The following is a 23,419-nucleotide window of genomic DNA, read 5'->3' as shown; positions in this document are numbered from 1 at the left end:
AAAATAATGTCTCTTCTTTTTAATATGCTGTATACATTGGTCATAACTTTTCTTCCAAGGAGCAAGCAACTTCTAATTTCATGGCTGCAGTCACCATCTGCAGTGATTTTGGAGCCCAGAAAAATAAAGTCTCTCACTGTTTCCATTAATTCCCCATCTATTTTCCATGAAGTGATGGGACCAGATGCAATGATATAAGTTTTTTGAATATTGAGTTTTAAGCCAACTTTTTCACTCTCCTCTTTCACTTTCATCAAGAAGCTCTTTACATCTTCTTTGCTATCTGCCATAAGGGTGGTGTCATCTCCATATCTGAAGTTATTGATATTTCTCCTGACAATCTTGATTCCAGATTGTGCTTCCTCCAGCCTGGCATTTCGCATGATCCATATAAGTTAAATAAGCATATAAGTTAAATATAAGTTAAATAAGCAGAGTGACAATATACAGCCTTGATGTACTCCTTTTCCTATTTGGAACCAGTCTGTTGTTCCATGTCCAGTTCTAACTGATGCTTCTTGACTTGCATACAAATTTTTCAGGAGGCGGTCAGGTGGTCTGGTATTTCCATCTCTTTAAGAATATTCCACGGTTTGTTGTGATCCACACAAAAGGTGGCTTTGACATAGTCAATAAAGCAGAAATAGATGTTTTTCTGGAACTCTCTTGCTGTTCCGATGATCCAACGGATGTTTAATTTGGTCTCTGGTTCCTCTGCCTTTTCTAAATCCAATTTGAACATCTGGAAGTTCGTGTACTGTTGAAGCCTGGCTTGGAGCATTTTGAGCATTACTTTGCTAGCGCGTGAGATGAGTGCAACTGTGTGGTAGTTTTTGAGCATTTCTTTGGGACTGGAATGAAAACTGACCTTTTCCAGTCTTGTGGCCACTGATGAGTTTTCCAAATTTGCTGGCATATTGAATGCAGCACTTTGACAGTATCTTTTTTTAGGATTTGAAATAGCTCAACTGGAATTCCATCACCTCTACCAGCTTTGTTCATAGTAATTCTTCCTAAGGCCCACTTGACTTTGCATTCCATTCTGTCTGGCTTTAGGTGAGTGATCACACCATCGTCATTATCTGGGTAATGATCTTTTTTGTATAGTTCTTCTGTGTACCCTTTGCCACCTCTTCTTAATATCTTCTGCTTCTTTTAGGTCCAAACCATTTCTGTCCTTTATTGTGCCAATCTTTGCATGAAATGTTCCCTTCGTATCTCTAATTTTCTTGAAGAGATCTCTTGTCCCCACTCTATTGTTTTCCTCTATTTCTTTGCATTGATCATTGAATAAGGCTTTCTTATCTATCCTTGCAATCCTTGGAACTCTGCATTCAAATGGGTATTTCTTTCATTTTCTCATTTTCCTTTTGTATCTTTTCTTTTCTCAGGTGTTTGTCCAACCTCCTCTGGACAGCTTCCAAGAAGCTTACTAACCTGCCATACCTTGAAACTCTTTGGGCAAGATATGTATTTCACTGTATGATTATCTGGCTGCAATATTTGTTCCCTCTCTGGGAACTACATATGTTATGCTACAAATTGATGCTCTGACTACCTTCAGCCCTTAACGCTGAACAAATACAAATTAGAAAAGTGGTTTTACAAAATGGGCTTCCCTGGTATCTCATATGGTAAAGAATCTGCCTGCAATGCAGGAGACCTGGGTTCAATCCCTGGGTTAGGAAAAGTCCCCTTGTGAAGGGAACGTCAACGTACTCCAGTATTCTTGCCTGGAGAATTCCACGAATAGAGGACACTGACAGGCTATAGTTCATGTGGTCACAAAGAGTCAGACCTGACAGAGTGAATAACACTGCCACTTAGATATTCTAATGGCTGCACGAGGATGAACTTGTGCCATATTCATACCCAATGTTGTACATGTGTATCAGATATGAGTACTAATGTCACTCACTTTACTAAACTCATGAACAAGATGATTCAGGCTATGGATTCTCTTGAAATGCTAGTCACCTCACTTTGGGAAATGCTAACAAGCTCCCCATGGAGAAGGCAATGGCACCCCACTCCAGTACTCTTGCCCGGAAAATCCCATGGACGGAGAAGCCTGGTGGGCTGCCATCTGTGGGGTTGCACAGAGTCGGACACGACTGAAGCGACTTAGCAGCAGCAGCAGCAGCAGCAGCAGCAGCAACAAGCTCCCCATGGTGGAAAACTATCTTAATTGTAATAATTCTAATTGTTCTGTTCTTCTGTTTGTCCCTGCATCTATAACTGTGTAACTGGATTTGTTTCTGTCTGAAAGCTTTTAAGTTACAAATGGTTGTCAAGGCTCCTACAAGTGTCACAGCCTCCTCCAACTATCACTTAGGGCCCATGGATCAGAGACCCTCAATATGAGGGTTAGGAGAAAATGTTGCCTCAACAATTTAAAGGTGATGCCCCTTAAGAGCAGGAAGTAGTTAATGAATGAAAATGATGCCCCTTTCCCTTGGCCACATAATTCTCCAAAAAGAAAAGGAGAGAGAAATTCCTAAGCAGGTTGATGAGAAGTCCAGTATTCCCAAGGAGGAGAGAGGGGCTTGTGGCTCTTGAGGAAGAGATAGGGGTCTGGAATTCTCAAGCAGGAGAGGACAAACATCTTTTTTTTTTTTTTTTTTTTTAATCTCTACATTCCTTAGTCTTAGTCACATAAAACTTTTTTTCTTTAAGCTGGGAACTAATGATCACACAGCAAGCCCAGCAAGATGTTAGGAAGGGGAAAATCACATTTAGAATCAAACCCCATACACGCCAGAGATGCTCAGAGGACTCAAACGTGCCTTGTGTGCACCGCCCATCGCAAGACCACCCCCTCCCCCATTCAGTCTCTTCCAATTGGAAGCTTCCATAAGCCTCTTATCCTTCTCCATCAGAGGGGAGACAGTCTGAAAACAACAATCACAGAAAACTAACCAATCTGATCACATGGAACACAGGTTTGTCTAACTCAATGAAACTATGAGCCATGCCATTTAGGGCCACCCAAGATGGACGGGTCATTATGGAGAGTTCTGACAAAACGTGATCCACTGGAGAAGGTAATGGCAAACCACATCAGTATTCTTGCTTGAGAACCCCATGAACAGTATGTAAAGGCAAAAATATAGGACACTGAATAATGAACTTCCCAGGTTGGGAGGTGCCCAATATGCTACTGGAGAAGGTGGAGGAACAACTCCAGAAAGAATGAAGAGATGGAATCAAATCTAAAACAACACTCAGTTATGGATGTGACTGGTGATGGAAGTAAAGTTCGATGCTGTAAACAGCAATGCTGCATAGGAGCCTGGAATGTTAGGTCCATGAATCAAGGCAAATTGGAAGTGGTCAAACAGGAGATGGCAAGAGTGAACGTCAGCACTCTAGGAATCAGTGAACTAAACTTGACTGGAATGGGTGAATTTAACTCATATGACCGATATATCTACTACTGTGGGCAGGAATACCTTAGAAGAAATGGAGGAGCCATCATGGTCAACAAAAGAGTCTGAAATGCAGTACTTGGATGCAATCTCAAAAATGACAGAATGATCTCTGTTTGTTTCCAAGGCAAACCATTCAATATCACAGTAATCCAAGTCTATGCCCCAACCAGTAACGCTGAAGAAGCTGAAGTAGAACGGTTCTATGAAGACTTACAAGACCTTTTAGAAGTAATACCCCAAAAAGATGTCCTTTTCATTATAGGGGACTGAAATGCAAAAGTAGGAAGTCAAGAAACACCTGGAGTAATAGGCAAATATGGCCTTGGTATATGGAATGAAGCAGGGAAAAGGCTAATAGAGTTTTGCTGAGAGAATGCACTGGTCATAGCAAACAACCTCTTTCAATAACACAAGAGAAGATTCTACACATGAACATCACCAGATGGTCAATACCAAAATCAGAGTGATTATATTATTTCCAGCCAAAGATGGAGAAGTCAGCAAAAGCAAGACCAGGAGCTAACTGGCTCAGATCATGAACTGTTTATTTCCAAATTCAGATTTAAATTGAAGAAAGTCGGGAAAACCACTAGACCATTCAGGTATGACCTAAATCAAATCCCTTACAACTATACAGTGGAAGTGACAAATGGATTCAAGGGGTTAGATCTGATAGACAGAGTGCCTGAAGAACTATGGATGGATGTTCATGACATTGTACAGGAGGCAGTGATCAACATCTTCCCCAAGAAAAAGAAAGGCAAAAAGGCAAAATGGTTGTCTGAGGAGGCCTTACAAACAGCTATGAAAAGAAGAGAAGTGAAAGGCCAAGAAGAAAAGGAAAAACATATCCATTTGAATGCAGAGTTCCAAAGAGTAGCAAGGAGAGATGAGAAAACCTTCCTCAGTGATCATTGCAAAGAAATAGAGGAAAGTAATAGAATGGGAAAGACTAGAGATCTCTTCAAGAATATTAGAGATACCAAGGGAACTTTTAATGTAAAGATGGGCACAATAAAAGACAGAAATGGCATGGATCTAACAGAAGCAAAAGATATTAAGAAGAGGTAGCAAGAATACACAGAAGAACTGTACAAAAGTGATCTTCATGACCCAGGTAATGACGATGGTGTGATTGCTCACCTAGAGCCAGACAGCATGGAATGCAAAGTCAAGCGGGCCTTAGGAAGCATCACTACAAAGTTAGCAGAGGTGATCAAATTCCAGCTGAGCTCTTTCAAATCCTAAAAGATGGTGCTCTGAAAGTGCTGCACTCAGTATGCCAGTAGATTTGGAAAACTCAGCTGTGGCCACTGGACTGGAAAATGTCAGTTTTCATTCCAGTCCCAAAGAAAGACAATGCCAAAGAATGCTCAGACTACCACACAATTACACTCATCTCACACACTAGCAAAGTAATGCTCAAAGTTCTCCAAGCCAGGCTTCAACAGTACATGAACCATGAACTTCCAGATACTCAAACTGGGTTTAGAAAAGGCAGAGGAATCAGAAATCAAATTGCCAACATCCATTGGATCATCAAAAAAGCAAGAGACTTCCAAAAAAAAAAAAAAAAAAATCTATTTCTGCTTTATTGACTATGCCAAAGTGTCTGGATAACAGTCAAAACTGTGGGAAGTTCTTAAAGAGATGGGAATACCAGACCACCCAACCTGCCTCTTGAGACATCTGTATGCAGGTCAGGAAGCAGCAGTTAAAACTGGACATGGAACAGCAGACTGGTTCCAAATAGAGAAAGGAGTACATGAAGGCTGTATATTGTCACCCTGCTTATTTAACTTATATGCAAGTACATCATGAGAAATGCTGGGCTGGTTGAAGCACAAGCTGGTATCAAGATTGTAGGGAAAAATATCAATAGCCTCAGATATGCAGATAACACCATCCTTATGGCAGAAAGCGAAGAAGAACTAAACAACCTGTTGATGAAAGTGAAAGAGGAGAGTGAAAAAGTTGGCTTAAAGTTCAACATTCAGAAAACTAAGATCATGGTATCCAGTCCCATCACTCAATGGCAAATAGATGGTGAAACAGTGGAAACAGTGACAGACTTTATTTTTGCAGATGGTGACTGCAGCCATGAAATTAAAACATGTTTTCTTCTTGAAAGAAAAGTTATTACCAACCTAAACAGCTTATTAAAAAGCAGAAAGATTACTTTGAAGACAAAGGTCCATCTAGTCAAGGCTATGGCTTTTCCAGTATTCACGTATGGATGTGAGAGTTGGACTATAATGAAAGCTGAGCAGTGAGGAATTGATGCTTTTGAGCTGTGGTGTTGGACAAGAGTCTTGAGAATTCCTTGGACTGCAAGGAGATCCAACCAGTCCATCCTAAAGGAGATCAGTCCTGAGTGTTCATTGAAAAGACTCATGTTGAAGCTGAAATGCCAATACTTTGGCCACCTGATGGAAAGAACTGACTCACTGGAAAAAACACTGATGCTGAGAAAGTTTGAAGGCAGGAGGAGAAGAGGCTGGATGACATATGATGAGACGGTGGGATGGCATCACAGACTCAATGGACATCAGTTTGAAGAAAGTCCAGGAATTGGCGATGGACAGGGAGGCCTGGCGTGCAAAGACTGGGAGTCCACTGAGTGACTGGAGTGAACTTTGAATGATTACACAACAAACAACTCAGTTCAAGTTCTGTACTATGGATTATATAACAACTGTGTATCCTGTTTGAGGCTACTTTCTCCATCCTGAAAACCCTGTGACTAATCTTGTTATTTTAAAATGTATCTTATTGAAGTGGTCTGGTAAGATATTTCTATTGTTAGTTCTAATCCTGTCATCTTAAAATGTAAATTATGGGACTGGGTTTTGTAAGATCTTTAGAACCTTGAGACATTCTCTTGATTTATTGTAATAACCAATTTTAAAATGTATATAATTACCTTGCTAAGGCTAGCGACAGGGGCACTCTCCATCCCCCTTCTGTTGTCTGCATCAGAAGTTTCTCTGTCCCTTTTTTTTTTTAACAAGACAAAAATGGAGTTTATTATTTTATTTATTTATTTTTACTTTACAATATTGTATTGGTTTTGCCGTACATCAACATGCATCCGCCACGGGTGTACACGTGTTCCCCATCCTGAACCCCCCTCCCACCTCCCTCCCCATACCATCCCTCTGGGTCATCCCAGTGCACCAGCCCCAAGCTTCCTGTATCCTGCATCGAACCTGGACTGGCGATTCGTTTCTTATATAATATTATACATGTTTTAATGCCATTCTCCCAAATCATCCCCCCTTCCCTCTCCCACAGAGTCCAAAAGACTGTTCTATACATCTGTCCCTTTTTATACTTTAATAAAACCCTGACACAAAAGTTCTTGAGTGAATAAGCCTGGTCCCTGGTCCAAAGGCTTGATTTTCTTCGGAGGTCAAGAATCCGACAGCATTTCCTGTAAGCTATCACTAACACAAATAAAATAACTGTGCAATTCTTTACCTGTCAAGAGTAAAATGCACTTATACTGCTTTCTGTTTTATTTTTACTTACAGACTGTATATAGAAGAAAGTGAAATTTTAAAGATTTAATATTTAATTTTGCTGCTTTAAGAGGGAGGATTAGTTTCCTGTGCACAATTCCCATGATCTAATGGGACCTCCCTGAGTCCTCAAACTATCACTAACCTTTACTATTTCAACAATAAAGGTGAGAATGCATTCATATTATACTTCTATTACAACAAGTAGGGCATTTTCTGATCACTAAATGCTTCACATCCAGGAAATATACAGAATAGAGAAATTTTTGAAACTAGATCACCATAAGTCTTAGTTAAAAAAAATTAAGTAAAATTTAGCAATACAGTGAAAAACATTGAGAAATGCTAAGAAAAAAGAAATTACTTTGATAAATAATTTAAAGTTTTAATAATATGTTTTTTACAGACATTGATACTAATAAAAGAGTCTGTCCTTTTTTTCTGATCCTTAGAAATTTCAAGTTTTCTGCCCTCTCTCTGCTAAAAGCATGTATAAATTAATATTTCCATTATTTAAAAGATGATGTATTACCTCTTTTTAAGTTTGTCACCAGGTTTAAAGGAAATAATAACAGCATTCAGGAAAAAAAAAGTTTTATTCCTTTTGTGCTTATAATGCCATCAAATTTTAAAGAATTCTCACTTTTTCTCCATAAAAACTCTTTAGACAAAGAACATACATGTGTAAATACCTATTTTTGACTATTCTTGGAAGTTTCTGGTATTTTATATGTATGCCTTTGGGGATGGGAGCAGATGCTAGTAATGTTACCAATGGTGCTATAAAACATAGAATTTGATTAAATAATTGAGACAGTACTTGAAAAAGTAAAGTGTTAATACATAAGTATAAATAATTACACTGTTATAATGTTGATAATTCATGTCCTCTTCTATCTATTCATCCAACTACAGTAACAGAGACAAATAAAAGAAAAAGAAAACTCATGTTTTCAAAAACATCTGTTTGAAATATTTCATTAACTATTAAAGTAAATACACATATCAAAAGACCTTTCATACTATATATATGTATATGATATTCTATATATATATACTACACTTAAATATATTTATCCTATATTTAAAGTATTTATTCTGTATACGTTTACTTCAGTTCAGTTCAGTCACTCATGTTCTACTGCGACCTCATGGACTACAGCATGGCAGGCCTCCCTGTCTATCACCAACTTCTGGAGTTTACTCAAACTCATGTCCATTGAGTCAGTGGTGCCATCCAACCATCTCATCCTCTGTCAGCCCCTTCTCCTCCATCCTTCAATCTTTCCCAGCATCAGAGTCTTTTCCAGTGAGTCAGTTCTTTGCACCAAGTGGCCAAAGTATTGGAGTTTCAGCTTCAACATCAGTCCTTGGAAGGAATATTCAGGACTTATTTCCTTTATAATGGACTGGTTGGATCTCCTTGCAGTCCAAGGGACTCTCAAGAGTCTTTTCCAACACCAAGTTCAAAGCATCAATTCTTCTGCACTCAGCTTTCTTTATAGTCCAACTCTCACATCCATACATGACCACAGTAAAAACCATAGCCTTGACTAGATGGATCTTTGCTGGTGAAGTAATGTCTCTGCTTTTTAATATGCTGTCTAGGTTGGTCATAACTTTCCTTCCAAGGAGTAAGCATCTTTTAATTTCATGGCTGCAGTTACCATCTGCAGTGACTTTGAAGCCCCCTAAATAAAGTTTTACTTATTTTTGAAATATATAAAATATTTGAGCTTTAAATATTTTAATAGGCTTCTCAGGGTGTGCTAGAACACACCTGCCAGTGCAAGAGACATGAGAGACACAGGTTCTATCCTTGGGTCATGAAGATTCCCTGGAGGAGAGCATGGCAATCCACTACAGTATTCTTGCCTAGAGAATCCCATGGACAGAAGAGCCTGGCTGGCTACAGTCCATAAGAGTTGCAAAGAGTTGGATATAATTAAAGCAAATGTATAATAGATATCATTAATAGCAGATCAATATCATGAGATACATCTCTAATCCACAAATTTTAGTAAGCATATAACTGAGGCTCAAAGAAAATCAAAGTTTTCTCTCAAAAGTATGCAGTTAGTTAGATTCCCCAAACCATAAAATATGAATCCATTACTGATTCTCAAACTTTTAAGGTCATTGTCTCTTTTGATAAATAGAAAATCTTATCCTCATCTTCTACATTCTGATGCATTTCTTCCACCACAGTATCTCAATTTGTTTGTTTGTTTGTTTGTTTGTTTTGAGATGATAATGTCTTTTCTACAGTCTAGAATTTATCCCTACCATCTAGATTTTGTACTCCATGTCTTAATTCTTTATTGTTTGAAATATAAACTAATGCTTTCCATTCATAATATAAATTGCATGATAACATCAACCCCTCCCCCCACCTTAAAAAAAAAAAAAGCACACTTCTAGCCTTTATAAAATACCAGTACCTCCCAACAGGGAGAAAAATTATAGAAGCTAGGCCTTCTCTTTCCTATTCTCTTTTTTCTGTATCACATTATTTTGTTATTTTGCTATTCTATCAGCTGAAAATCACCTTCTTAAATGATCATTCTCTAAAAAGTTTTGAAGAACCTCATTTGTGTAGGGTTATTCTGTATGCCAATGGCTCAGACAGTAAAGAATCTGTCTGCAATGCAGGACACACAGGTTCGATCCCTGGGATTGGAAGATCCTCTGGAGAAGGGAATGGAAACCCACTCCAGTATTCTTACCTTGAGAAATCCATGGAGAAAAGAACCTGGAGGGCTACAATCCATGGGGTGGCAAAGAGTCAGCCATGATTGAATGACTGCAGACAAATCAGACATTCTGTACTTGGACTTCGCACGTGGCCCTCTAGTGGTTAAAAAAAAAATCGTCTGCCAATGCGGGAGAAGTAAGAGATGAGTGTTTGAACCCTGGATTGGGAGGATCCCCCTGAAGAGGGCATGACAACACTTTCCAGTATCCTTGCCTGGAGAATCCATGGACAGAGGAGCCTAGCAGGTGACCTTAGGGTCGCAGAGTCAGACAGGACTGAAACGTCTTAGCAAGCATGCACACATTCTGTAATTACCTTGTTTTTGAGGGTGATGGCACATAGTAGGTGGTAAAAATTATTATAATTACATCAGTAACTGTGTTTGAATGAAATACTGGGATTTTGTCATTTACGGAGCATTTTCTATGTGTTAGGAACATGACATAGTTATACTCTTCTGATAATCCCATAACACTAAATGGTACATATTACTAACTTGATTTTTTTTTTTCTTTTGAGATAAGAAAAATGCATTTTAGGAAGTCTAGAAAATTCCTAAGGTACTACTGGAAGAAATATGTGTTCAGTTCAGTCAGTCCCTCAGTTGTGTCCGACTCTTTGTGAACCCATGAACTGTAACATGCCAGTCCTCCCTATTTATCACCAACTCCCGGAGTCCACCCAAACCCATGTTCACTGAGTCGATGATGCCATCCAACCATCTCTTTCTCTGTCGTCCCCTTCTCCTCCTGCCATCAATCTTTCCCAGCATCAGGGTCTTCTCAAATGAGTCAGCTCTTCACATCAGGTGCCCAATTTTATTGGAGTTTCAGCTTCAAAATCAGTCCTATCAATGCACACTCAGGACTGATCTCCTTTAGGATGCACTGGTTGGATGTCCTTGCAGTCCAAGGGACTCTCAAGAGTCTTCTCCAACACCACAGTTCAAAAGCATCAATTCTTTGGTGCTCAGCTTTCTTTATAGTCCAACTCTCACATCCATACATGACTACTGGAAAAACCATAGACTTGAATAGACAGACCTTTGTTGACAAAGTAATGTATTGGCTTTTCAATATGCTGTCTAGATTGGTCATAACTTTCCTTCCAAGGGGTAAGCATCTTTTAATTTCACGGCTGCAGTCACCATCTGCAGTGATTTTGGAGCCCCCCAAAATAAAGTCTGCTACTGCATCCACTGTTTCCCCATCTATTTGCCATGAAGTGATGGGATCAGATGTCATGATCTTTGTTTTCTGAATGTTGAGCTTTAAGCCAACTTTTCCACTCTCCTCTCTCACTTTCATCAAGAGGTTCTTCTTCACTTTCTGCCATAAGGGTGGTGTCATCTGCATATCTGAGGTTATTGATATTTCTCCCAGCAATCTTGATTCCAGCTTGTGCTTCATCCAGCCCAGCATTTCTCATGATATACTCTGCATATAAATTAAATAAGCAGGGTGACAATATACAGCCTTGACGTACTCCTTTTCCTATTTGGAACCAGTCTGTTGTTCCATGTCCAGTTCTACTTGTTGCTTCCTAACTTACATACAGATTTTTCAAGAGGCAGGTCAGGTGGTCTGGTATCCCCATCTCTTTCAAAATTTTCCACCGTTTATTGTGATCCACACAGTCAAAGTCTTTGGCAGAGTCAATAAAGCAGAAATAGATGTTTTTCTGGAAGTCTCTTGCTTTTTCGATGATCCAGCGGATGTTGGCAATTTGATCTCTGGTTCCTCTGCCTTTTCTAAAACCAGCTTGAACATCTGGAAGTTCATGGTTCACGTACTGCTGAAGCCTGGTTTGGAGAATTTTGAGCATTACTTTACTAGCATGTGAGATGAGTGCAAATGTCTTTTTCCTTTCAGTAGACTTGCATGTTATTTTAAACCTTTTTTCTTTCTTTTTTTCTCACTGCTTCCTTGAAATAATTTTAGATTTACTAAAATATTACAGAAAAGGTACAAAGAATTTCCATATACCCTTCACCCAACTTTCTCCAATTCAAATAACTTATGTAACCAGAGTAAAACCGCCAAAACTAAAAATTTAGTGTCAGTCCAGTATTATTAATTAAGTTACAACTTAATTTGAATTACAGTAGCTTTTCAATTGTTAGTTGTTTCCAGAATCAAACCTAGATCACACATTTCATTAAGTCCCTTCCTGCTGCTAAGTTGCTTCAGTCATGTCCGACTCTGTGTGACCCCATAGAGGGCAGCCCACAAGGCTCCCCTATCCCTGGGATTCTCCAGGCAAGAACACTGGAGTGGGTTGCCATTTCCTTCTCCAATGCATGAAAGGGAAAAGCGAAAGTGAAATCTCTCAGTTGTGTCTGACTCTTAGTGACCCCATGGACTGCAGCCTACCAGGCTCCTCCGTTCATGGGATTTTCCAGGCAAGAGTACTGGAGTGGGGTGCCATTGCCTTCTCCATTAAGTCCCTTAGTGTTAGCCAATCCAGAATGTGCCATAATGTTTTAAAGTTGTTCTCTTCAATTCTTTTGAAAAATACTGGTCAATTACTTTGTAGAATGCCCTTTAATTTTGGTGTATTTGTGTGTATTTATGGTATATGTTTTCTATTCTTTTACTTGTAAGCTATACATGTCCTTATAATTGGTTTATTACATACAATATATAGCTGGATCTTATTTAAAAGATAGAACATATTTTTTAACTTATATGTTTTAACTGCTCCTATTTTAATAGTATTCTTATTATTAATAGCCAGTTTAAATCTATCATGTTTTGAGTTTTCAGATAGTTTCAACATGTCAGATTAGAGTCTATTTCTAATGAGACTGTTTCTTGGAAGATTGTTGTTTAATTTATCCTATCTTTTAGAAGCCTTGCTTTGTTCTTTAAAAACAAAAACAAAAACAAAAACAACAAAAAAAACACCTGAAAACCAATTCGACATAATCCACTTATGACTTACTACTTCTATTTTAAAGAATAAGTTGTATTTTTAAAATACAGAAATGAGAAAAATAATATATTTACCTCCACATTTATTATTTCCTGTGTTCTTTACTCTTTTATGTACCCAGGTTTTTAACTTGGGTCATTTTTCTATCTCTTGAAGAATTGATTTAACATTTGTTTACAATGCTGATCTACTGTCTCTCAATTACTATTTGTCTCAAATAGTCTTTATTTTATATTTTGTTGAAGGATATTTTTTTGAGCATTGATAGTGTTCTATTGCAGAGAAGGCGATGGTACCCACTCCAGTACTCTTGCCTGGAAAAATCCCATGGATGGAGGATCTTGGTAGGCTGCAGTCCATGGGGTTGCTAAGAGTCAGACATGACTGAGCGACTTCACTTTCACTTTTCACTTTCATGCATTGGAGAGGGAAATGGAAACCCACTCCAGTGTTCTTGCCTGGAGAATCCCAGGTACAGGGGAGCCTGGTGGGCTACCATCTATGGGGTCACACAGAGTCGGACATGACTGAAGTGACTTAGCAGCAGCAACAGTGTTCTATTGATATCACACTCCCATATTTGTAACAATTGTCTGCTGTCATTACTGTATTATCTTTGTTTCTTTAAAAGAAATATGCCTATTTTCATTAACTTTTTATAACACAAATTGTAATATAAGACCTACAGAAACAAATAGCAAAAGTAAATCCTTCCTTATTAGTTATTTAAAGATCAGTTAAACAATATTACTTTTTTTTTTTTTTTTTGGTGTGTGCATTTTGGCCGCAAGGTATGTGGGATATTAACTCCCTGGCCAGGGATCAAACCTGCACCCCTTCCATTAGAAGCCAAAATCTCAACTGGTGGACCACCAAAGAACTGTTAGATATTACTAATCGAGTTCCAAAGCACAGGGGAAAAAGTTGGAAAATTACAGATAACGAATTGAACATAACCCTGAAACTAGAACCAAGAAAGGACAGAACAACAAAACAATGCTAGAGACCAAAATCACTAGAAAATTCAAGAAAGTAACACAAAGGCAAAACATATTTCATAGTTATTTAAATAGTAGTGCCTCTTGACCAAGAATTACTTGCTTATCTTTTCAAAGATGCTTTTACATTATAAATGTTACCAATGCAATTCACTTCATTATCAGTTTCAAGGTGAAATGCTCAGTCTACTAGTGTAGAAACGACTTCTCTTGTACCAAGTCTTTCAGTTAACAACTATAATCTTTGGAAAAAATGCAAAAAGCTTCTTGAAAGTATTGGAAGGTCTTCAAAAGTAAGCAGACACTGGATGGCAATCTACACTTGGGATAAGGCAACATCATTGACAAATATTGGCTATTAGACTCATTTTTTTTTTCAAGAGAGTAAGCTCAATCTTACTGACTGGAATAACAAGAAGACAGAAATTGGGGTAAAACAGCAACCGGAAAGGAAGAAAATTAAATCAGAAAGAGAGAGCCATATGTATTAACCTCAAACTTTCTAACAGATACCTTCCCAAATCTCAAACTGACTCCTAAGTTATGTGTGTGGGGAAGATTTCAACATGATAAGCTAAGAATCAAATAAATAAACAGAGAAATTCTGTTGTAACCTAGGACAGGGAAGACAAAATTTAGAGTTTGAGCCTAAACAATTTTACCAGCTTTCCTAAAAAGAGAAATCAAAATTTTCCAAAGAAATATTGCAGGAAGGGGGACCTCTTCCAGGGCCCAAAACTGGTCTCTTGTCTAACACTCAGCAATGAATTGTCTGAGGAGAGACATGTACTAACAAAGCAAGAGATTTTATTGGGAAAGGGCACCCGGGGGGAGAGCAGTAGGGTAAGGGAACCCAGGAGAACAGCTCTGCCACATGGCTCAGTTTGCAATCTCAGGTTTTATGGTGATGGGGTTAGTTTCCGGATTGTCTTTAGCCAATCATTCTGACTCAGAATCCTTCTTGGTGGTGCCCACTTTGTTCAGCCAATATGGATGCCAGTGAGAAGGATTCTGGGAGGTGGTCAGACATATGGTGTCTCCTTTTGACCTCTCCTGAACTCTTCCGGCTGGGGGTGGCTTATTAGTTCCATGTTCCTTACCAGGACCTCCTGTTGTAAAACAACTCATGCAAATGGTTACTATGGTGCCTGGCCATGGTGGGCGGTTCCAGTCAGTGTGCTTCCCCTATCACAAACATAATGGACTTTAGAGCTTATAGCTATGTGTCATTCATAATATCTAGGATACACTGTAGAATCACTATGTGCAGGAAGAAATAGGAAAATGTGACCAAGATTTAAGAGGAAAGGCTATCAGCACAGTCTAATCTCAAAGTGATCCAGATGTTGGAATTAGCAGACAGGGTTTTAGAATAGTTATTTTAACTATGTTCAAAGATACATACAAAGACAGATTGCTGCTGCTAAGTCCCTTCAGTCGTGTCCGACTCTGTGCGACCCCACAGACAGCAGCCCACCAGGCTCCCCCGTCCCTGGGATTCTCCAGGCAAAAATGCTGGAGTGGGTTGCCATTTCCTTCTCCAATGCATGAAAGTGAAAAGTGAAAGTGAAGTCGCTCAGTCGTGTCCGACTCTTCACGACCCCATGGACTGCAGCCCACCAGGCTCCTCCATCCATGGGATTTTCCAGGCAAGAGTACTGGAGTGGGGTGACATCGCCTTCTCCGAAAGACAGATCAGAGTTAAATAATGGAGCAATATACATTGTCATGGATTTGAATATTCAATATCATTATTCTAATTTTATCCAAGTTGATCTGTCGGTTCTATGAAATATCAATCAACATCCTAATAGGCTTTTTTTTTTTTTTGGTATGTGTGTGGAAATTGACAAGGTGGTTCTAAAATTCAGAAGAATTCAAAGAACCTAGAATGTACAAAACATCTCTGAAAAATAAAACAAACTTGGAGAATGTCCACTATCAGATTGCAACACGTAACTACATAAAGCTTCATTATCAAAACGTAGAAGCCTTGGTGTGAAAAGAAGAAAATTGATCAAAGATACAGAAAAGAAAGTCCACACATAGTCTTACACATATATGTTTAATTAAATTTGACAGTCTGCCTGCAGTGTTGGAGACCTGGGTTCAACCCTTAGGTCAGGAAGATCCCCTGGAGAAAGAAATGGCAACCCACTTTAGTATTCTTGCCTGGAAATTTCCATGGCCAGAGGAACCCGACAGGGCTACAGCCCATGGTGTTGCAGAGCCGGACACAACTGAATGACTAACACTAAATTTGACAGTGAAGCAAAAAAAAAAAAAAAAAAAAAAACCCACAATAGAAACAATATAGTAAAGAAATAATGCTGGAAAAAATAGATAATCTTATGTAAACTACATCGACTTCTGTCCTTAACTAGCAGCATATGCCACAGATTGAAACATAAACTTAGATTATAGACTATATAGTTGGAAATTGCAAGAAAATTAATTATCCCTTTGAACCTGTAGAAAGGATCACAGTCTTACCAGCAGCTTGATTTTAGTCATTGAGGCTGTTTTAGAATTCTGACCTACGGAAATGTAACACAGTAAACTTATGCTTCTTTAAGCACAAAGTTTATGATAATCATTTTTTTTTTTTTTACTGCAGCAATGAAAACAGGATACACAAACTCTAGTGCATATGATCTCCAACAAGTCTACAAGCTCTCTTCTCCTTTTTTCTTTTTCTTTTTTGATTCAGTAGGAGAGCGATGAGTAGTAGTGGGCAAAACAAAGTCAGTGAAAAATGCTAAAATCTGATTGTGAATCTCTGTTTTCATAGTCGCTTTGCAATCACATTTTTTTAGGTGAAATGATGGAGTTGCTACCCTCAACAGATCTGTATGTTATATGTGTAGACTACTGGAAAGACCCATCTAATAACCGTAGTGTACTGATGGAGTATCTCTTTTTCAGATTAAAAAAAGGAAGATTAAATCAATTTCTGTGAAAACATAGCGTCCAAGGATAGAGTCACAAATCAGGAGTGAACTGGACTGAACATGAGGGAAATCAAGGTCAAAGGAGGCAAAAATATGTAGTTCAAGACCTGACTGGGTGGGAAAGATAATGAAAGTCCAAATCTAATAGTCTCGAAATGTAACTGTGGCTAAAGGACTCTTTTGAGATTGTTCAGGATGGCTAGCTCAGCCTTTTCTAGGAGGAAAGAGGCACAACCCTAACGGTTCAGAGGAGTACACTGAGGTCTAGCAATGACAAGCCATACTTTTTTGCAGCTTTACTCTGCTGAAATGAAAAGCTGTTCAGTTCAGTTCAGTTCAGTTCAGTTGCTCAGTTGTGTCCGACTCTTTGCGACCCCATGAATCACAGCAGGCCTCCCTTTGCATCACCATCTCCCGGAGTTCACTAAAACTCACGTCCATTGAGTTGGTGATGTCAACCAGCCATCTCATCTGTTGTCCCCTTTTCCTCCTGCCCCCAACCCCTCCCAGCATCAGAATCTTTTCCAATGAGTTAACTCTTTGCATGAGGTGGCCAAAGTACTGGAGTTTCAGCTTTAACATCATTCCTTCCAAGGAACACCCAGGGCTGATCTCCTTTAGAATGGACTGGTTGGATCTCCTTGCAGTCCAAGGGACTAGCAAGAGTCTTCTCCAACACCGCAGTTCAAAAGCATCAATTCTTCGGGACTCAGCTTTCTTCACAGTCCAACTCTCACATCCATACACGACCACAGGAAAAACCATAGCCTTGAGTAGACAAACCTTTGTTGGCAAAGTAATGTCTCTGCTTTTCAATAAGCTATCTAAGTTGGTCATAACGTTTCTTCCTAGGAGTAAGTGTCTTTTAATTTCATGGCTGCAGTCACCATCTGCAGTGATTTTGGAGCCCAAAAAGATAAAGTCTGACACTGTTTCCACTGTTTCCCCATCTATTTCCCATGAAGTGATGGGACCAGATGCCATGATCTTAGTTTTCTGAATGTTGAGCTTTAAGCCATTTTTTTCACTCTCCTCTTTACTTTCATCAAGAGGCTTTTGAGTTCCTCTTCACTTTTGGTGTAATCTGCATATCTGAGGTTATTGATATTTCTCCCGGCAATCTTGATTCCAGCTTATGCTTCTTCCAGCCCAGCATTTCTCATGATGTACTCTGCATATAAGTTAAATAAGCAGGGTGACAGTATACATCCTTGACATACTCCTTTTCCTATTTGGAACCAGTCTGTTGTTCCATGTCCAGTTCTAACTGTTGCTTCCTGACCTGCATACAAATTTCTCAAGAGGCAGGTCAGGTGGTCTGGTATTCCCATCTCTTTCAGAATTTTCCACAGTTTATTGTGATCCACAGAGTCAAAGGCTTTGGCATAGTCAATAAAGCAGAAATAGATGTTTTCCTGGAACTCTGTTGCTTTATTGATGATCCAGCAGATGTTGGCAATTTGATCTCTGGTTCCTCTGCCTTTTCTAAAACCAGCTTGAACATCTGGAAGTTCACAGTTCATGTACTGCTGAAGCCTGGCTTGGAGAATTTTGAGCATTACTTTACTAGCGTGTGAGATGAGTGCAATTTTGCGGTAGTTTGAGCATTCTTGTGCATTGCCTTTCTTTGGGATTGGAATGAAAAGTGACCTTTTCCAGTCCTGTGGCCACTGCAGAGTTTTCCAAATTTGCTGGCATATTGAGTGCAGCACTTTCACAGCATCATCTTCCAGGATTTGAAATAGCTCAACTGGAATTCCATCACCTCCCCTCGCTTTGTTTGTAGTGATGCTTTCTAAGGCCCACTTGACTTCACATTCCAGGATGTCTGGCTCTAGGTGAGTGATCACACCATCGTGATTATCTTGGTGGTGAAGATCTTTTTTGTACAGTTCTTCTGTGTATTCTTGCCACCTCTTCTTAATATCTTCTGCTTCTGTTAGGTCCATACCATTTCTGTCCTTTATCGAGTGTATCTTTGCATGAAATGTTCCCTTGGTATCTCTGATTTTCTTGAAGAGATCTCTAGTCTTTCCCATTCTGTTGTTTTCCTCTATTTCTTTGCATTGATTGCTGAAGAAGGCTTTCTTATCACTTCTTGCTATTCTTTGGAACTCTGCATTCAGATGCTTAGATCTTTCCTTTTCTCCTTTGCTTTTCACTTCTCTTCTTTTCACAGCTATTTGTAAGGCCTCCCAGACAGCCATTTTGCTTTTTTGCATTTCTTTTCCTTGGGGATGGTCTTGATCCCTGTCTCTTGTATAATGTCAGGAACCTCAGTCCATAGTTCCCCAGGCACTCTATCAGGTCTAGTCCCTTAAATCTATTTCTCATTTCCACTGTATAATCATAAGGGATTTGATTTAGGTCATACCTGAATGGTCTAGTGGTTTTCCCTACTTTCTTCAGTTTAAGTCTGAATTCCGCAATAAGGAGCTCATGATCTGAGCCACAGTCGGCTCTTGGTCTTGTTTTTGCTGACTGTGTAGAGCTTCTCCATCTTTGGCTGCAAAGAATATAATCAATCTGATTTCAGTCTAATTTCTCGCTATTTTTACCTATTACATGTTTACATCCTGGTATTAGGAGTTTTTAGAGATAGAAGAAAACTTAGAGATCATCAAGAGCTTCCCCAGGCAACAGTGCAACTATCAGGTGCAGTGGCTACTGTGCACTTGAACGTGGCCAATCCAAACTGAAACGTGCTCTAAGTATAAGATAGTCACCAACTTTCCCAGCCTTAGTATAAAAAGAAGACTGTAAAATGCTTCATTTACAACATTTCTCAGAAACTGATCCCATGTAGAACGTAAATATCAGACTTCCTGAGTTAAACAACATACATAAACCTAGGGAGATGCTTTCTTCTTTGTATCCCACTCTTGTTACTTAGATCCTACTCCTGTTTTAGATGGTGACTTTGAGGATGAAATAAATCATACACTTGAGAGTATATTAAATGAAAGTTCCCCAAATTTGAAAGCTGAGTCTGAGGCAGAGGTATCCAGAAATTAAGATATATGGAAAGATACTTCTATTTCTCAGGGTCTAGTGTATATTAATGGGTAATATTGAAACTTGATTAGCAAAATGTCAAAATTGCTAATTTCCCTGCTTAATGCTATGTAACAAATCCAACTATATATATATTTAAAATTGATTCTCTATTTTCACAGCTCTTTCTTATGGATCTTCTTTTCTATTATATGTCATTAGAAGCTCTGAACGCAGGCCTCTGAAGATGTTAAAGCCTCTTGTAAACTTTCTAAATCAAAAATGTATTATGCTATCCTCTGGATTAAAATATGTGCAAACATTTATTTTGTCATGTGACAAATAAACCCCATCAAGAGATAAAATGAAATTCTGGCTTAAGCAATACTCAAACTTGATACTAAACTGAAAGTAGATCCCCTTAATATATGCTCATCTGTTTCCACTTGCCTGGGATAAAATACAGGGAAGAGGTCTTAGTGAATCATGTCAAATGAAAGTTATCAGTAAATTACATCAGATCACATCAAGGCAAACAGAGCAAGCTAACTCCTGAAAAGAAAAATTGCAATGCGAATATTTTTTAATAAATAGAGTGGGTCAGTCAGTTCAGTTGCTCAGTCGTGTCTGACTCTTTGCGACCCCATGGACTGCAGCATGCCAGGCTTCCCTGTCTATCACCAACTACTGGAACTTGTCCATCATATCAGTGATGCCATCCAATCATCTCATCCTCTGTCATCCCCTTCTCCTCCTGCTCTCAATCTTTCCCAGCATCAGGGTCTTTTCAAATGAGTCAGTTCTTCACATCAGGTGGCCAAAGTGTTGGATTTTCAGCTTCAAAATCAGTCCTTCCAATGAATATTCAGGACTGATTTCCTTTAGGATGGACTGGTTGGATCTCCTTGCTGTCCAAGGGACTCTCAAGAGTCTTCTCCAACACCACAGTTCAAAAGCATCAATTCTTCAGTGCTCAGCTTTCTTTATAGTCCAACTCTCACATCTATACATGACTACTTGGAAAAACCATAGCTTTGACTAGATGAAACTTTGTTGGCAAAGTAATGTCTCTGCTTTTTAATATGCTGTCTAGGTTGGTCATAGCTGTTTTCCCAAAGAACAAGCATCTTTTAATTTCATGGCTGCAGTCACCAGGTGCAATGATTTTGGAGCCCCCCAAAATAAAGTCTCTGTTTCCCCATCTATTTAGAGTGGGTAGAATTTATGAATTACATATTTTTATGCTGTAATTTACCATGCAAAAACTTTTCTTTAACCAAAACTACTTCCTATAGTTCTGGCATTTATTATGGTTAATTATAGGTAAGATGACTTCCTTGGTAGCTCAAAAGATAGAGTCAGTATGCAATGCAGAAGACCTGGGTTCGATCCCTGGGTCAAGGAGATCTCTCAGAGAAGGAAATGGCAACTGACTCCAGTACTCTTGCCTGGAGAATTCCAAGGACAGAAGAGCCTGGTGGGCCTCAATCCATGGCATCACAAAGAGTAAGACACATATCTGAGTGATTAACACACACACAGGTAAAATGACCAAACCCAGATCTTAAGAGGATGATTTCAACACAAATGCAGCTTCACTTTTATGTTAAATCTTCCCTGAATTTTTGTACTCTTAACTTTTGTTTGATACTAATAGCTTTTAAATTTTTACTTCATTGTGCTGTGATTTGTTGTTTCTTTAACATTTTCATAACTTTTTATTTGCTTTGATTTTAACTTAGGCCCCAACACAGGCAAGAGACTCTTTTAATTTCCAAAGTCACAACTTAACATGTACTTATGACTTTATGCTTATTTTTGTTCATTTTATAATATGTGCATTTGTAATGGAATACATCTTGAACTTCAAGGAGATCAAACCAGTCAATTCTAAAGGAAATCAACCTTGAATATTCATTGGAAGAAGTGTTGCTGAAGTTGAAGCTCCAATACTTTGGCCACTTGATGCAAAGAGCTATCTCATTGGAAAGCCCCTGATGCTGGGAAAGATTGAAGGCAAAAGTAGAAGAGGGCAGCAGGGGATCAGATGGTTAGATAGCATCACAACTCATTGGACATGAATCTGAGCAAACTCCAGGAGATAGTGCAGGACAGGGGAGCCTGGTGTGTTATAGTTCATGGGATCACAAGAGTCAGACACCACTTAGTGACTGAACAACAACGAAATTGAATAGTTATTCTGTTCACTTGTATGAACACTATTAAGAAAAAAATTAAATTATCCATATTAAAAAAATTAAGCATCTTGTTAAAAGTATCATGTTTATTTATATAATTAATAGATCTATACTGTTTCTGGTGGCTCAGTGGTAAAGAATCTGCCTGGCAATGCAGGAGACATGGGTTAGATCCCTGTGTCATGAAGATCCCCTGGAGGAGGAGATGGCAACCCACTCCAGTATTCTTGCCTGTGAAATCTCAAGGATAGAGGAGCCTAGCGGGCTACAGTCCATGGTGTCACAAAGAATTGGACACAGCCGAGCCACTGAGCATGTACTACTTCTTTACCCTGTCTTATGTTGCTCTTTGCTGCTTTTTTTTAAATCTAGAAATGTCATGAAACTTATGACTGAAGACTTTATTTTTTACAATTGAATTGTGAACTTCACAAAGTCAAGAAAGTAGCCATTTAAAAAATTTGTAATCCACCATATGTATATTACCTTTTGCTTAGAAATCAAATATTACATATTTTTCAACTACATTTATTAGCTATATATATTAATCTACTTTTTAAACTAGGTACTTTCTTTTTATAGAATATGTAAAATTTTCATTTAGAGAAACAGCAGTAATTAAAATAATTATCTAAGATTAAAATAATCAGAGGGGGAGGAGGGTTCAGGTTGGGGAACACATGTATACCTGTGGCAGATTCATTTCAATATATGGCAAAACCAATACACTATTGTAAAGTTAAAAAATAAAATTAAATTAAAAAAAATAATTATTTAAGATTTTGTATTTGATTTCTGAACTGTTCTGGAACTATATAATCAATGCATATAAAGGAAACATTGAATTGTTGCCTAAGTCTAAAACAACCTGCATGTATAATCAAACATTTTAAGCTGAAATATTTAATTCAAGAAACAGATGGTTCAGTTGAAAATATTTACAGAATATGTAAACTGCTTGAAGAATTTGACCTCTATTTTAAAGTGTTAGTTTTATCTCAATGAATTAAATATATTACCATAGATCAAGCCTAACCATTAGAGAAACATTTACAATAAACAAAGATTCATGAAAGATGGATAGGTTCATCAAAGAATGAGAATTCCAGAAACCTTGAACAAAAGGTGAAGATAAATAGTGGAGAAATGCAACTTGCAATCAGTCTAAAAATAGGAACTCCAGTCAAATATGGAAGCTATGTCTTAAACTTGTATTTTTCCTCTACACACTGCTGGATGGAACTGCACTACATTTTTGCAATTTTTGCTCCACACAGCTATCACTGTCAGTAGAGATGGGGTGGACTGGGATAATGAAAGACAAAGGTTAACGAGACTCCAAATGGTATAAGCACAATAATGGACACTGAAAAAGAAGACACTGAAAATATCATTGTTGTTGTTCACTTGCTAAGTCACGGCTGACTCTTTGTGACCCCATGGACTGCAGCATGCCAAGCTCCTCTGTCCTCCACTATCTTCTGGAGTTTGCCTGGATTGAACATATAGGATAAGTAAAATTCAATAAATGATAGAATGGGTTGAGTCAAGAAAGTGAAAGAGTTTTCTATGATTCTTGGGGCTTTAAACCTCAGAATTGACTATGCTATTAACATTATTCAAAGTTTGCAGTAGCA

Source organism: Bos javanicus, chromosome 5 (genome assembly GCF_032452875.1).
Source record: "Bos javanicus breed banteng chromosome 5, ARS-OSU_banteng_1.0, whole genome shotgun sequence".
NCBI classification, from domain to species: Eukaryota; Metazoa; Chordata; class Mammalia; order Artiodactyla; family Bovidae; genus Bos; species Bos javanicus.
The sequence above is the reverse complement of the archived record's forward strand: the minus strand, read 5'-3'. Positions refer to the sequence as shown.